The sequence below is a fragment of the Hordeum vulgare genome, chromosome 3H (genome assembly GCF_904849725.1).
Source record: "Hordeum vulgare subsp. vulgare chromosome 3H, MorexV3_pseudomolecules_assembly, whole genome shotgun sequence".
Lineage (NCBI taxonomy): Eukaryota > Viridiplantae > Streptophyta > Magnoliopsida > Poales > Poaceae > Hordeum > Hordeum vulgare.
In genome coordinates, this window is record NC_058520.1 from 108,162,513 (window position 1) to 108,175,998 (window position 13,486).

Here is a 13,486-nt window from a genome sequence, read left to right on the forward strand (position 1 = left end):
GATCAAGCTTGGGGATGCCCAAGGCATCCCAAGCCAAATTCAAGGTCACCAAGAAGCCTAAGCTTGGGGATGCCCCGGGAAGGCATCCCCTCTTTCGTCTTCAATCCATCGGTAACATTACTTGGAGCTATATTTTTATTCACCACATGATATGTGTTTTGCTTGGAGCGTCGTGTATTATGGGAGTCTTTTCTTTTTGTTGTGTCACAATTATCCTTGCTGCACACCTTTTGAGAGAGACATGCACTCATCGTGAATTTGCTAGAATACTCATTGAGCTTCGCTTATATCTTTTGAGTTAGGCAATTTAGCTCATTGTGCTTCACTTATATCTTTTGAGCTAGATAATTTTGCTCTATGTGCTTCACTTAGATCTTTTAGAGCACGGCGGTGTCATATTTTGGAGAAATAAGAACTCTTGATCTTCACTTATATCTTTTTGAGAGTGCTCTCTCTGAGTAACTTGGTAGTGGCTTCTGCTATGAAAGTAGTCCTAAAGATGATAGGCGTCCAAAGAGGATACAATAAAACTTCCATATTATTGTGCATTGATTAGAAAGAGAAGTCTGATTCCTCTCAATTAGTTTTGAGACATGGATTTGGTAATATTAAGAGACATGTTAGTAGGGTGTTGTGAATCTATAAATACTTGTGTTGAAGTTAGTGATTCCCGTAACATGCACGTATGGTGAACCGCTATGTTAGGAATTCGGAGCATAATTTATTTATTGATTGTCATCCTTTGTGTTGTGGTCGGGATCGCGTGATGGTTAACACCTACCACCCCTTCCCCTAGGAGTACGTGTTTATCACTTTGTTTTGATTACTAATAAAAACTTTCGCAATAAGTATGTGAGTTCTTCATGACTAATGTGAGTCCATGGTATAGATGCACTTTCACTTTCCACCATTGCTACCCTCTCTAGTGCCGTGCAACTTTCGGCGGTACACAAAACCACCATAGATCTTCCTCAAAACAGCCACCATACCTACCTACTATGGCATTTTCATAGCCATTCCGAGATATATTGCCATGCAACTCCCACTGTTCCGTCTCATGACTTGTGCCGTCACTTACATATTGCCATTGCATGATCGTAAAATAGCTAGCGAGATTTTTCAACGTCATACGCTAAGCTAGATCGTCGCACATACCGGTAAACTGCCGGAGGCATTTCCTATAGAGTCATCATCGTTCGAAGCATTGAGCTTTGAGTAAATGAAAGTGTGATGATCATCATTACTAGAGCATTGTGACATCCTCGACTTTTGCTACAGTAATTATTGTAATTAAGCTACAGTGATCACCTTCGGTAATGATGCCACATCATCGAGGATTCCCATCTCAGACCCGCGTTGATTCAAGTCTATCCAGATTAAAAATTTGGAAACAACAGAAAAGTACTTTATAAGTTCATTACAAATATTAAAAGAATATATATATAAAAAGAAAGTATTAAAAATAATAATGATAAAAGAAAGAAAAGAAATTAGAAAGAAAGAAATAATAAAAGGGGGGAGGCAAAATAAAACAAAACAAAACAAAACAACAAAAAAGAAAAAAGAAAAAAAGCAACCCCCCACCCCCTGGCCCAGCTGGGCCAAGAGGCCCAACCGGCCAGGCCCCCGCGCCCCCTCCCTCAAACCCTAGAGCCCCCCTGGCGAGCAATCCCCCCCTTGCTACTCCCTCCCCCCCGAGCGCCGCCAGCCTCCCCCTCGTGGGGGGGCCCCACCCCCCGACCGACAGCGCCACCAACCGGCCCTCGTGGGGGCCCCTCCCCACCTCTCGTACCCCCTCCCCTCGCATCTCCCCCTCCCAGTCCCCAAAGCACGAATCAGACCCCCCCCCCCACGAGCCCTCCTCTCCTCTCGTCGCCCCTCCCCTCGGATCCCCACTCCACCGCCCGATCCCCCCTGCCCTCTCCCTCGGTTCCCCTCCCGTCGGCTCCCTGCTCCTCCAACCGCCGGCGGCCTCCCCCCCCCGGTCGGCCCCTCTAATTCCGGCCGGCGAGCCCCTCGGCCTCCTCCTTCCCGCCGACGAGCCCCCCCCCCCCCACGGCCTCCTCCTTCCCGCCGGCGAACCGCCCCCCCCCCCTCGGCCTCGACCACGCCGGCAGGGGCCCCGGCCACCTCGGCCCTCCACCTCGCCGGCCTACAACCCCGCCCCCGTCGGCCTTCCTCCCGCTCGGTCCAGGAGGGACCGGGCAGGGAGACTTCTTCGCCTCGCCGGCACGACCTCTCCGGTGACCGGCCTCATCATCACCGCCTCCGGGAACGCCTCCACGCCGTCTCCTCCGCCCCTTCCCGCGAACTCCGGCTTCACCGGCCCGTCCCGTCAACGTTGGTGAGCCCCTCCTCGGGCTCCTCCCACCGTCGCGTTCCCCTCACCGTCCCGGTTCCGTTCCGGCAAACGGGACCCCGATCCGTCGACGGTAGACTCCGGTAGGAAGGATTGAACATTTGGTTCTCGTATGTTGAGTTAGCACACAGTTGTTTCTCTGTTGTCTGTTGACAGAGAGGGAGATGAGAGTTTTGAGAGAAAATAAAAAAATAAATGATGTATTAGATGCGTATGTATGTATGTATGTATGAGATGCGATGTATGTATTTGCGTATATGGATATTTAGAGGAATACGACATTTGTATGGTTATGTATTTGTGATTAATAAAATGAGTAAATGGCCTTAGGCCACTTACTGGTGGGGCCAACGCACCCGCTGTCTATGACAGGGAGACCCACGCGATAATTAAAATAAAAATAAAAATAATGTTTTTATTAAATAAATAAATAGATATAATAATTAATTAATGAGTTAATGAATTAGTTAAATAGATATATAAGTTAATCTGTTAATTAGATAAATTAGAGTATGACACGTGGGTCCCCCACTAAATTAATCTGATTAATTAATATTTAATCTTAATTAAAACTTGTGCCTATGACGTTCGGGACCCGCTGGTCAGTTGACCAGTCAACTGCTGATGTAAGCATGACATCGCGATGATGTCATAATAGGATTTTATTAAAATAGCTAAATCTGTTTTTAATTCCTAAATAATTAATAAAACTTTGAAAATTAATATAAAATAATCCATAAGTCAGATCAAAATAATTTCAACATGAAAGTTGATCAGCAGAACGAGACGAACCCGGATACACGGTCCATTCGTCTGTCGCGCGTCCCTAGCATAGCAAACGTGGAACTTTTCCATCGTTTCCAGTATAACCGGTAGTAGCCCGAGACCCGGAAAATATCGTCAGATATTCTTCTGACCCATCTATGACGGATGTTGCTGCGTTAGCTCATGTCTAGCCTGCATCTTGCCATGTCATGCTTTGTGTTGCATCGGTGCTATTATTTATTGTTTCTTCCCCCTCTTCTTACCGGTAGACCCCGAGACTGACGCTGCTGTCGGGTACATCTACGACCCTGCCGATCAGTCCTTTGCCGCAGAGCAGCAAGGTAAGCAAATTCCCCTTGATCATTCCTATATCGCCTATGTCTTTCTTTCTACTGCTTGCATTAGTATTTTGCTACTGTTGTAGTTAGCTCCTATATCTGATGCATAGCCTGTTTTTGTTGAACTGCTACTTTCAGTCCTGTATCTTTAAATATGCTTAGTATAGGTGGAGCAGTCATCCCCTCTGACCCCGTAAATCAGTTGCCCCGCTTGTTTTCAAATCTCGATCTCTGATCGACGAGCCAGACCCGACACAGCACATTCACCCCCCTTCGTTGTACGACGCTACAGAGATACTATCGGGTACCGAGGGTGACACCTCGCTAAGTACTCCTGATGATATCTCTGTAGTATAGCTAGTCGGTCGTGGTTATCGAGGGTGATTCCTCTTTCACCATTCCCGATGACGCCTCTGTCGTGCCACCCCTCAAGTGTGGGAACCCCGAGGATGATTCCTCTAAGCCCACCTTGACGGGTACATCGTTCGGAATCCAACGAGGGTGATACCTCGGATTCCCCCGATGTTACAACCACACAATTACATGACCATGTTACTGGGATCATTCGTGATTAGTTGTAAGACGGGTGGATTCCCGTGAGACTGTGTTGATGGCCTAATTAAAATGCTAATGTATTTGGGTATTTGATCTGGGTTGGTCGGAGACCTTTTCGCACTAACCGGCTACGCGGGAAGAATTATGGGTACTCGGCGTCGCGGTATCAGCCGAAGCTTTTCAGATGCCAGCAATGTAGCGGCGCGCGCCCGAGTGGTCCTGAGATGCATCGCGCTTGTGATTAAGGGATGCTAGGACTGACGTCGGCCGCCCACGCCACGTGCAGGAGCGTGAAGGGGAACTGGGCCCACGAACCCTTTGTGCTTAGGATTTAGACCGGCGGGCTGGCCTCTCTGATTAGTCTTAGGTGGGGCTGCGACGTGTCGATATTCCGAGGCCGGGCAGGACCCAGAAAAGTATGTCCGGCCAGAGTGTTATCGAGCGTGACGGGACATGTGGTGCACCCCTGCAGGGATGAAAATTAACTATTCGGATAGCCATGTCCACGGTTACAGGACGACTTGGAGTTGTGCCCAAATCTTTTACAACTACAATTGTTACTTAACTGGTTTTAGTTTGCCTCGGGATTGCTTCCTCGCAGGGAGTCGAGGGAGGATCTTTAGGCGTGACCTCACTTTAATATTGCTGCAACAATATGACTATTTATGTTACCCGCTGTTCTACTCTCGTCTATTGCTGCAAGACCCTGAAGATGCTAGTCTTTGATAGGACTAGGCCTTCTCTCTCTATTCTCGCATTGCTGCAGTCAGTCCACATATAACCCCCCTTCTTTGATACTGATGCATAATTAGAATAGTTCTGATGTAAGACTTGCGAGTACTTTGGATGAGTACTCACCGCTGCTTTGCTCCCCCCTTGTCCCCTTGATCCGTTGCTGCGACCAGATGATGGAGCCCAGGAGATGGAGGTCCCCGTCGTCGACGACTGCTACCCCGACGGTGCCTACTACTACGTGGAGGCCGCTGATGATCAGGAGTAGTTAGGAGGTTCCCAGGCAGGAGGCCTCGCCTCGTTCGATCGTTGTATCTTTTGTGCTAGCCTTCTCTAAGGCACCCCATGTTTTATGTCTGTACTCAGATATTTGTTGCTTCCGCTGACTCGTGTGTTTTTCGAGCTTTCGTATTCTAGCCCTCGAGGCCCCTGGCTTGTAATATGAAGTTGATGTTATTTTACTTGTGTCTAGAGTTGAGTTGTGATATCTTCCCGTGAGTCCTTGGGTTTGATCGTACGCATTTGCGTGTATGATTAGCGTACGATTAAATCGAGGGCGTCACAAGTTGGAAAAGAACAGAAACTTTTCGCTCACGAAATTATTTTTCATTTTTATCTAGAAAGAGCCTTTGAGTTGATTCTTTTTCCTGCTGGTTGATATGCCAATTGTCCAAATTGTCGTAATTTTTCAGAATTCTTGAGATAACAGAACTATACGAAGTATATAGATTGCTACAGACTAGTCTATTTTTGACAGATTCTGTTTTTGTTGTGTTGATTGCTTATTCTGATGAAACTATGGATAGTATCGGGGGTACTAGCCATGGAAAAGTGAGAATACAGTAATATAACACCAATATAAATAGAAATCAAGTTTTCTACAGTACCTAAAGAGGTGGTAGTTTGTCTTCTCGTGCTAATGATATCACGAGTTTCTGTTTAAGCTTTGTGTTGTGAAGTTTTCAAGTTTTGGGTGATGTTCTCATGGACAAAGGGATAAAGAGCAGAAAGAGATCAAGCTTGGGGATGCCCAAGGCATCCCAAGCCAAATTCAAGGTCACCAAGAAGCCTAAGCTTGGGGATGCCCCGGGAAGGCATCCCCTCTTTCGTCTTCAATCCATCGGTAACATTACTTGGAGCTATATTTTTATTCACCACATGATATGTGTTTTGCTTGGAGCGTCGCGTATTATGGGAGTCTTTTCTTTTTGTTGTGTCACAATTATCCTTGCTGCACACCTTTTGAGAGAGACATGCACTCATCGTGAATTTGCTAGAATACTCATTGAGCTTCGCTTGTATCTTTTGAGTTAGGCAATTTAGCTCATTGTGCTTCACTTATATCTTTTGAGCTAGATAATTTTGCTCTATGTGCTTCACTTAGATCTTTTAGAGCACAGTGGTGTCATATTTTGGAGAAATAAGAACTCTTGATCTTCACTTATATCTTTTTGAGAGTGCTCTCTCTGAGTAACTTGGTAGTGGCTTCTGCTATGAAAGTAGTCCTAAAGATGATAGGCGTCCAAAGAGGATACAATAAAACTTCCATATTATTGTGCATTGATTAGAAAGAGAAGTCTGATTCCTCTCAATTAGTTTTGAGACATGGATTTGGTAATATTAAGAGACATGTTAGTAGGGTGTTGTGAATCTAGAAATACTTGTGTTGAAGTTAGTGATTCCCGTAACATGCACGTATGGTGAACCGCTATGTTAGGAATTCGGAGCATAATTTATTTATTGATTGTCATCCTTTGTGTTGTGGTCGGGATCGCGTGATGGTTAACACCTACCACCCCTTCCCCTAGGAGTACGTGTTTATCACTTTGTTTTGATTACTAATAAAAACTTTCGCAATAAGTATGTGAGTTCTTCATGACTAATGTGAGTCCATGGTATAGATGCACTTTCACTTTCCACCATTGCTACCCTCTCTAGTGCCGTGCAACTTTCGCCGGTACACAAAACCACCATAGATCTTCCTCAAAACAGCCACCATACCTACCTACTATGGCGTTTTCATAGCCATTCCGAGATATATTGCCATGCAACTCCCACTGTTCCGTCTCATGACTTGTGCCGTCACTTACATATTGCCATTGCATGATCGTAAAATAGCTAGCGAGATTTTTCAACGTCATACGCTAAGCTAGATCGTCGCACATACCGGTAAACTGCCGAAGGCATTTCCTATAGAGTCATCATCGTTCGAAGCATTGAGCTTTGAGTAAATGAAAGTGTGATGATCATCATTACTAGAGCATTGTCCCATGTGAGGAAATAAAAAAAAGAGGCCAAAGTTGCCCACACAATAAAAGAGAGAGAGATATGGAAAGAGGTTAAAGAGCCCAAACAAAAAAGAAGAAAAAGGAGAAAAAGAGAGAAGGGACAATGCTACTATCTTTTTCCACACTTGTGCTTCATAATAGGACCATGATCTTCATGATTGAGAGTCTCTTGTTTTGTCACCGCCATATAGTAGTGGGAATCTTCATTATGTAACTTGGCTTGTATATTCCAATGATGGGCTTCCTCAAAATTGCCCTAGGTCTTCGTGAGCAAGCAAGTTGGATGCACACCCACTAGTTCTCGTTTTGAGCTTTCACACCATTATAGGTCTAAGTGCATCCATTGCATGGTAATCCCTACTCTTTCATATTGATATCTATTAATGGGCATCTCCATAGCCCGTTGATACGCCGAGTCAATGTGACCATCTCCTCCTTTTTGCCTCACAAACCTCCACCACACTCTTTTTCACCTATAGTGCTATATCCATGGCTCACGCTCATGTATTGCGTGAGAGTTGAAAAAGGTTTGAGAAAGTAAGAGTGTGAAAACAATTACTTGGCCAATATTGGGGTTGTGCATGATTTAATTTCGTTGTGTGGGGATGATGGAGCATAGACAGACTATATGATTTTTTAGGGATAACTTTCTTTGGCTTTGTTATTTCAAAAGTTCATGCTCACCTTGCTAGTATGCTTGAAGTATTATTGTTTTCATGTCAATAGCAAATTATTGTTTTGAATCTTATGGATCTGAACATTCATGCCGCAAAAAAGAAGTTACAAAGGACAAATATGTTAGGTAGCATTCCACATCAAAAATTCAGTCTTTATCACTTCCCTACTCGAGGACGAGCAGGAGTTAAGCTTGGGGATGCTTGATACGTCTCCAACGTATCTATAATTTTTTATGGTTCCATGCTATTATCTTGTCAACTTTGGATATTTTGTATGCATGAATATGCTATTTTATATCCTTTTTGGGTACGAACCTGTTAACTCAGTGCCAAGTGCCAGTTTCTGTTTTTTCCGTGTTTTTGACCTTTTTTGGAGAAGAATATTAAACGGAGTCCAAACGGAATAAAACCTGCGGGGTGAATTTTTCCATAACACAAGATACGTAGGGGACTTGAGAACCAAGACAAAGGACCTCGGGGGAGGTCACAAGCCCCCTAGCCGCGGCCTAGGGGCGCGCCTAGCAGGCTTGTGGGCCCCCCGTGGCTCTTTTCCCCTACCTCTTCCGCCTATAAATTCTCTAAAAATCCAAAACCACCAGAGAGAGCCACGAAAATACTTTTCCGCCGCCGCAAGCTTCTGTCTCCGAAAGATCCTTTCTAGGGACCGTTCTGGTGCCTGATACGTCTCCATCGTATCTACTTTTCCAAACTCTTTTGCCCTTGTTTTGGACTCTAATTTGCATGATTTGAATGGAACTAACCTGGACTGACGCTGTTTTCAGCAGAATTGCCTTGGTGTTATTTTTGTGCAGAAATCAAAGTTCTCCAAACGTCCTGAAAATTTACGGGGAGCAGTTTTGGAAAATATCAAAAATATCTACGCCAAGTTCCACCTCAGGGGGTGGGCCAGTGGGCCACAAGCTCCTGCTCCACCACCACCCCCCTGGTGGCGGTGGGCAGGCTTGTGGGGCCCACACGACTCTACCGCCTCCAATTCCAGCTCTATAAATTGCCTTTCGTCCCAGAAAAAATAAAAAAGAGAATTTTTCGTCGCGTTTGCGATACAGAGGCGCCGCCACCACCTGTTCTTCATCTGGAGGGCCGATCTGGAGTCCGTCTTGGGCTCCGGAGAGGGGAAATCATCGCCATCGTCATCATCAACCTTCTTCCCTCTCCAATTCCATGAAGCTCTTTGTCGTTCGTGAGTAATCTATTCGTAGGCTTGTTGGGCAGTGATGAGTAGGATGAGATCTATCATGTAATAGAGTTAGTTTTGATCGGGATTGATCCCGAGTATCCACTATGTTCTGAGATTGATGTTGCTACTACTTTGCCGTGGTTAATGCTTGTCACTAGGGCCCAAGTGCCATGATTTCAGATCTGAAATTATTATGTTGTCACCAATATATGTGTGTTTTAGATCCGATCTTGCAAGTTGTAGTTACCTACTATGTGTTATGATCCGACAACCCCGGAGTGACAATAACCGGAACCACTCCCGATGATGACCATAGTTTGAGGAGTTCATGTGTTCACCAAGTGCTAATGCGTTGGTCCGGTTCTTTATTAAAAGGAGAACCTTAATATCCCGTAGTTTCCTTTTGGATCCCGCTGCCACGGGAGGGATGGACAATAGATGTCATGCAAGTTCTTTTCCCTAAGCACGTATGACGACACACGGAATGGATGCCTACATCACATTGACGAACAGGAGCTAGCCACATATCTCTCCGTGTTGTAGATGTTGCATGATGAATATCATCCAAACAAATCACCGACCCATTGCCTACGAGTTTGTCCTACTGCTGATGTTACTTGTCTTGCTCTGCTGCTGCTGCTACTACTACTGTTCCTACTACTATCGCTTGCTACTGTTGCTACTTGCTACTGCTATCACTACTCCTGTTCCTTGCCACTGCTATTGCTCGTCACACTGCTGCTACTACACTGTTGGTTCACCGGACGTTGACGCGAACTGCCAACTTCCGGCAACGCGGCAACGGAGGCACCATTGATACTATCATTAGGAATAGTCTGCCGTCAACAGATCATTTCTGACACCGTTGTTATCATATAACTTTGTTGTTACTACTGTGCTTGCAGATACTAATCTTTCAGGTGTGGTTGAATCTGACAAATTCAGCTGCTAATACTCGAGAGTATTCTCTCACCTCCTGACTCGCTTATCAACAAATTGGGTCGAATATTCTACCCTCGAAAATTGCTGCGAACCCACGCGCTGGTGGGCCATCAACAACATTCTTCTAGTTTCATTGTCGGGGAGTGCTAGCAGCATTCTTCTGGTGCCGTTGCAGGAGAAGGTTTGTTGTCATCAGCATTCGTCTAGCTAACAACAGAGATTGCAATCAGCCTTTTTCTGGCGCCGTTGCTGGGGAGGTATTGCTATATTCTCTAAGTCACTTGGGATTTATATCTGCTGATCACTATGAAGAATCTGAAGGACCCGAAGACCAAAGTCTTGCCCTCAACTACGAGGGGAGGTAAGGAACTTCCATCTAGCTCTCCACTTGATTCACCTTCAGTTATGAGTAAGTTTGCGACATCACCTCCTGCTAGAAATCTTGATATGTTGCATGTGCTTGATGATGCTTGTGATACTACTGCTAGAGATGCTATGCTTGACACTATGCCTGATGATGCTATTCTTGATACTTCTAGAGATACTATGCCTAATACTGCTAGAGATGCTATGCTTGATACTATGCTTGATACTGCTAGAGATGCTATGCCTGATACTATGCCTGATGATGCTATGCTTGATACTGCTAGAGATGCTATGCCCGATGATGCTATGCCTGATACTACTAGAGATGCTATGCTTGATACTGCTAGAGATGTTATGCCTGATGATGCTATGCATGATACTACTAGAGATGCTATGCTTGAGACTGCTTTGCCTAATGATGCTAGAGATGCTATTTTGCCTGATGATGCTATGCTTGATACTGCTAGAGATACTCCTTTGCCTGATGTTCCACTAGGTGTGTTCCTTGATGCTCATATTGCTAGAGTTACTGCCAATGCTCGTGATGCTCCTGATACTACCAATACTATTGAGATAGAACCTGCTTTTGCTCCTGTTACATCTAGCTCTCCTAGATATGAATTGCCTGATATACCTGAGGGTTATATTACGGAGGGAGAGATAGCTGAGGATTTTCTTGCGTGTAAGGATGCATATGATGTTGATAAATTACTTCTCAAGTGGAAGGAAAAATCTCGGGAACCTAGGATGAAAAATGTCCCGAAGTTGGCCACTTCGCCTATCTTTGTCACCGATAAGGATTATGAATTCTCTGTCAACCCTGAGATAATCTCGCTAGTCGAATCTGATCCTTTTCACGGTTATGAGTCTCAGACGGTCATAGCCCATCTTGCCAAACTATCCGAAATAGCCAACCTTTTCACAATTGAGGAGAAGATCCGCCACTACTATATCATTAAGTTGTTTCCTTTCTCTCTAAAGGATGATGCTAAAGTCTGGTTCACCTATCTTGCTCCTGGATGTGTGCGCAGTCCCGGGAGATGGTCTATTACTTCTGTGAGACATATTTCCCTGCCCATAATAAGCAAGCTGCCTTGCAGGAAATATACAACTTTGCTCAACTCCAAGAAGAGAGTCTTCCACAAGCTTGGGGGAGGCTCGTCCAGCTACAGAATGCTTTGCCTGATCACCCTCTTAAGAAGAACGAGATACTTGATATCCTCTATAACGGACTTACCGATGCCTCTAGAGACTACCTAGATAGTTGTGCCAGTTGTGTTTTTAGGGAACGAACTGTAGAACAAGCTGAGACCCTACTGAATAACCTATTGATCAACGATAATGCTTGGACTATTCCCGAACCACCTCCTAAGCCAACTCCTAAGAAAAGAGGTATTCTATTCCTCAGTCCCGAAGATATGTAAGAAGCCAAGAAATCTATGCAAGAGAAAGGCATTAGATCTGAAGATGTCAACAACCTACCACCTATCGAAGAGATCCATGGTCTCGATAACCCGATACAGGTAGTAGAAGTGAATTCTCTGCGTAGGTTTGACGAGAGTGATATTACTTTTGATAAACCTGCTAGCCCATGCTTTGATGAATTTGACAACTTTGTTGCCAAACAAGAGAGTTTCAATGATTATGTTAGCACACATTTGGAACAAAGTGCTTGTATGCTTATCCATCTAAGTGCTTGTGTAGACAGAAATGTCAATGATCTGAAGCTTCTGAGTAAACATGCCTCTATGATTACTACTCAGGTAGAACAAGTACTTAAAGCTCAGAATGACTTGCTCAATGAATTAAATGACAACTCTGTCAGAGTCATTACTAGACGAGGCAAAATGACTCAGGAACCTTTGTATCCTGAAGGTCATCCTAAGAGAATTGATCAAGATTCTCAAGGAATCAATGCTGATACACCTAGTCATCCTAAGGAGAAGAATAAGGATGATAGAAACCTGCATGCGAGTTCACCAAATACTGTCACACCTGAAGAACCTAATGATATTTTTGCGTCTGATGCATAAACACAATCAGGTGACGAACATGAACATGGTGACAATATGGACAGTGATGTTCATAATAATGCTCAACTTAGCCATGATGAGGATGTGGAAATTGAACCTATGGTTAATCCTAATAATCCACAACCTAAGAGATACGACAAGAATGACTTCACTGCTAGGAAACATGGTAAATAAAGGGAGCCATGGGTTCAGAGACCTATGCCCTTCCCTCCTAAGCCATCCAAGAAAAAGGATGATGAGGATTTTGAGCGCTTCGTTGAGATGATAAGACCCGTGTTTGTGCAGATGCGGTTAACTGATATGCTCAAGATGTCTCCGTATGCCAAGTACATGAAAGATATCGTGACTAATAAACGGAAGATACCATATCTTGAGATCTCCACCATGCTTGCAAATTACACATTTAAAGGTGGAACTCCTAAGAAACTTGGTGATCCCGGAGTGCCCACTATACCTTGCTCTATTAAAGGAGACTACGTAAGAACTGCCTTATGTGACCTTGGAGCCGGTGTTAGTGTTATGCCACTCTCTCTTTACCGTAGACTTGAGTTGGATAAGTTGACAGCCACTGAAATTTCTCTGCAAATGGCCGACAAATCAACTGCTTTCCCTATCGGCATTTGCGAGGATGTGCCTGTTGTGGTTGCTAATACCACTATCTTAACAGACTTTGTTATCTTGGATATTTCCGAGGACGATGCCATGGCTATCATCCTCGGAAGACCCTTTTTAAACACTTCAGGGGCTGTTATAGATTGCACCAAAGGCAATGTCACTTTCCATGTCAACGGTAATGAGCACACAGTGCACTTTCCGAAGAAACGATATCCAGTACATTGCATCAATGCTATAGAAAAGACTTCATCGATTCTCATTGGGAGCTTTGAATGCCCTATTCCTCGTGTCAAGATGAAGTATGATTTGCTTGTTGGGGAGATACATATCCCCATTGAGGTGACTTAATGGCTATTCGAAAATTCTTCGTTCTCTCTTGCGATTCGAGAAGGTTTTGTCACAAGGACTTGATCAATCCCATTGACGGATTTCTTTCGATGACCATGAAACGGATGAATCAAGGAGTCACATACCTCTATTTTGAGTTTTCCTTTTTTGTTGCTTAGAAGAAAAATGATAGAATTAGTTTAGTTTTTCCTGTTTTCTGTTTTAGCATCCCGGCGAAAAATACCTCGAAAATAAAGTTCTGCGATAGTCCTGAAAATTTAGTATGATTTT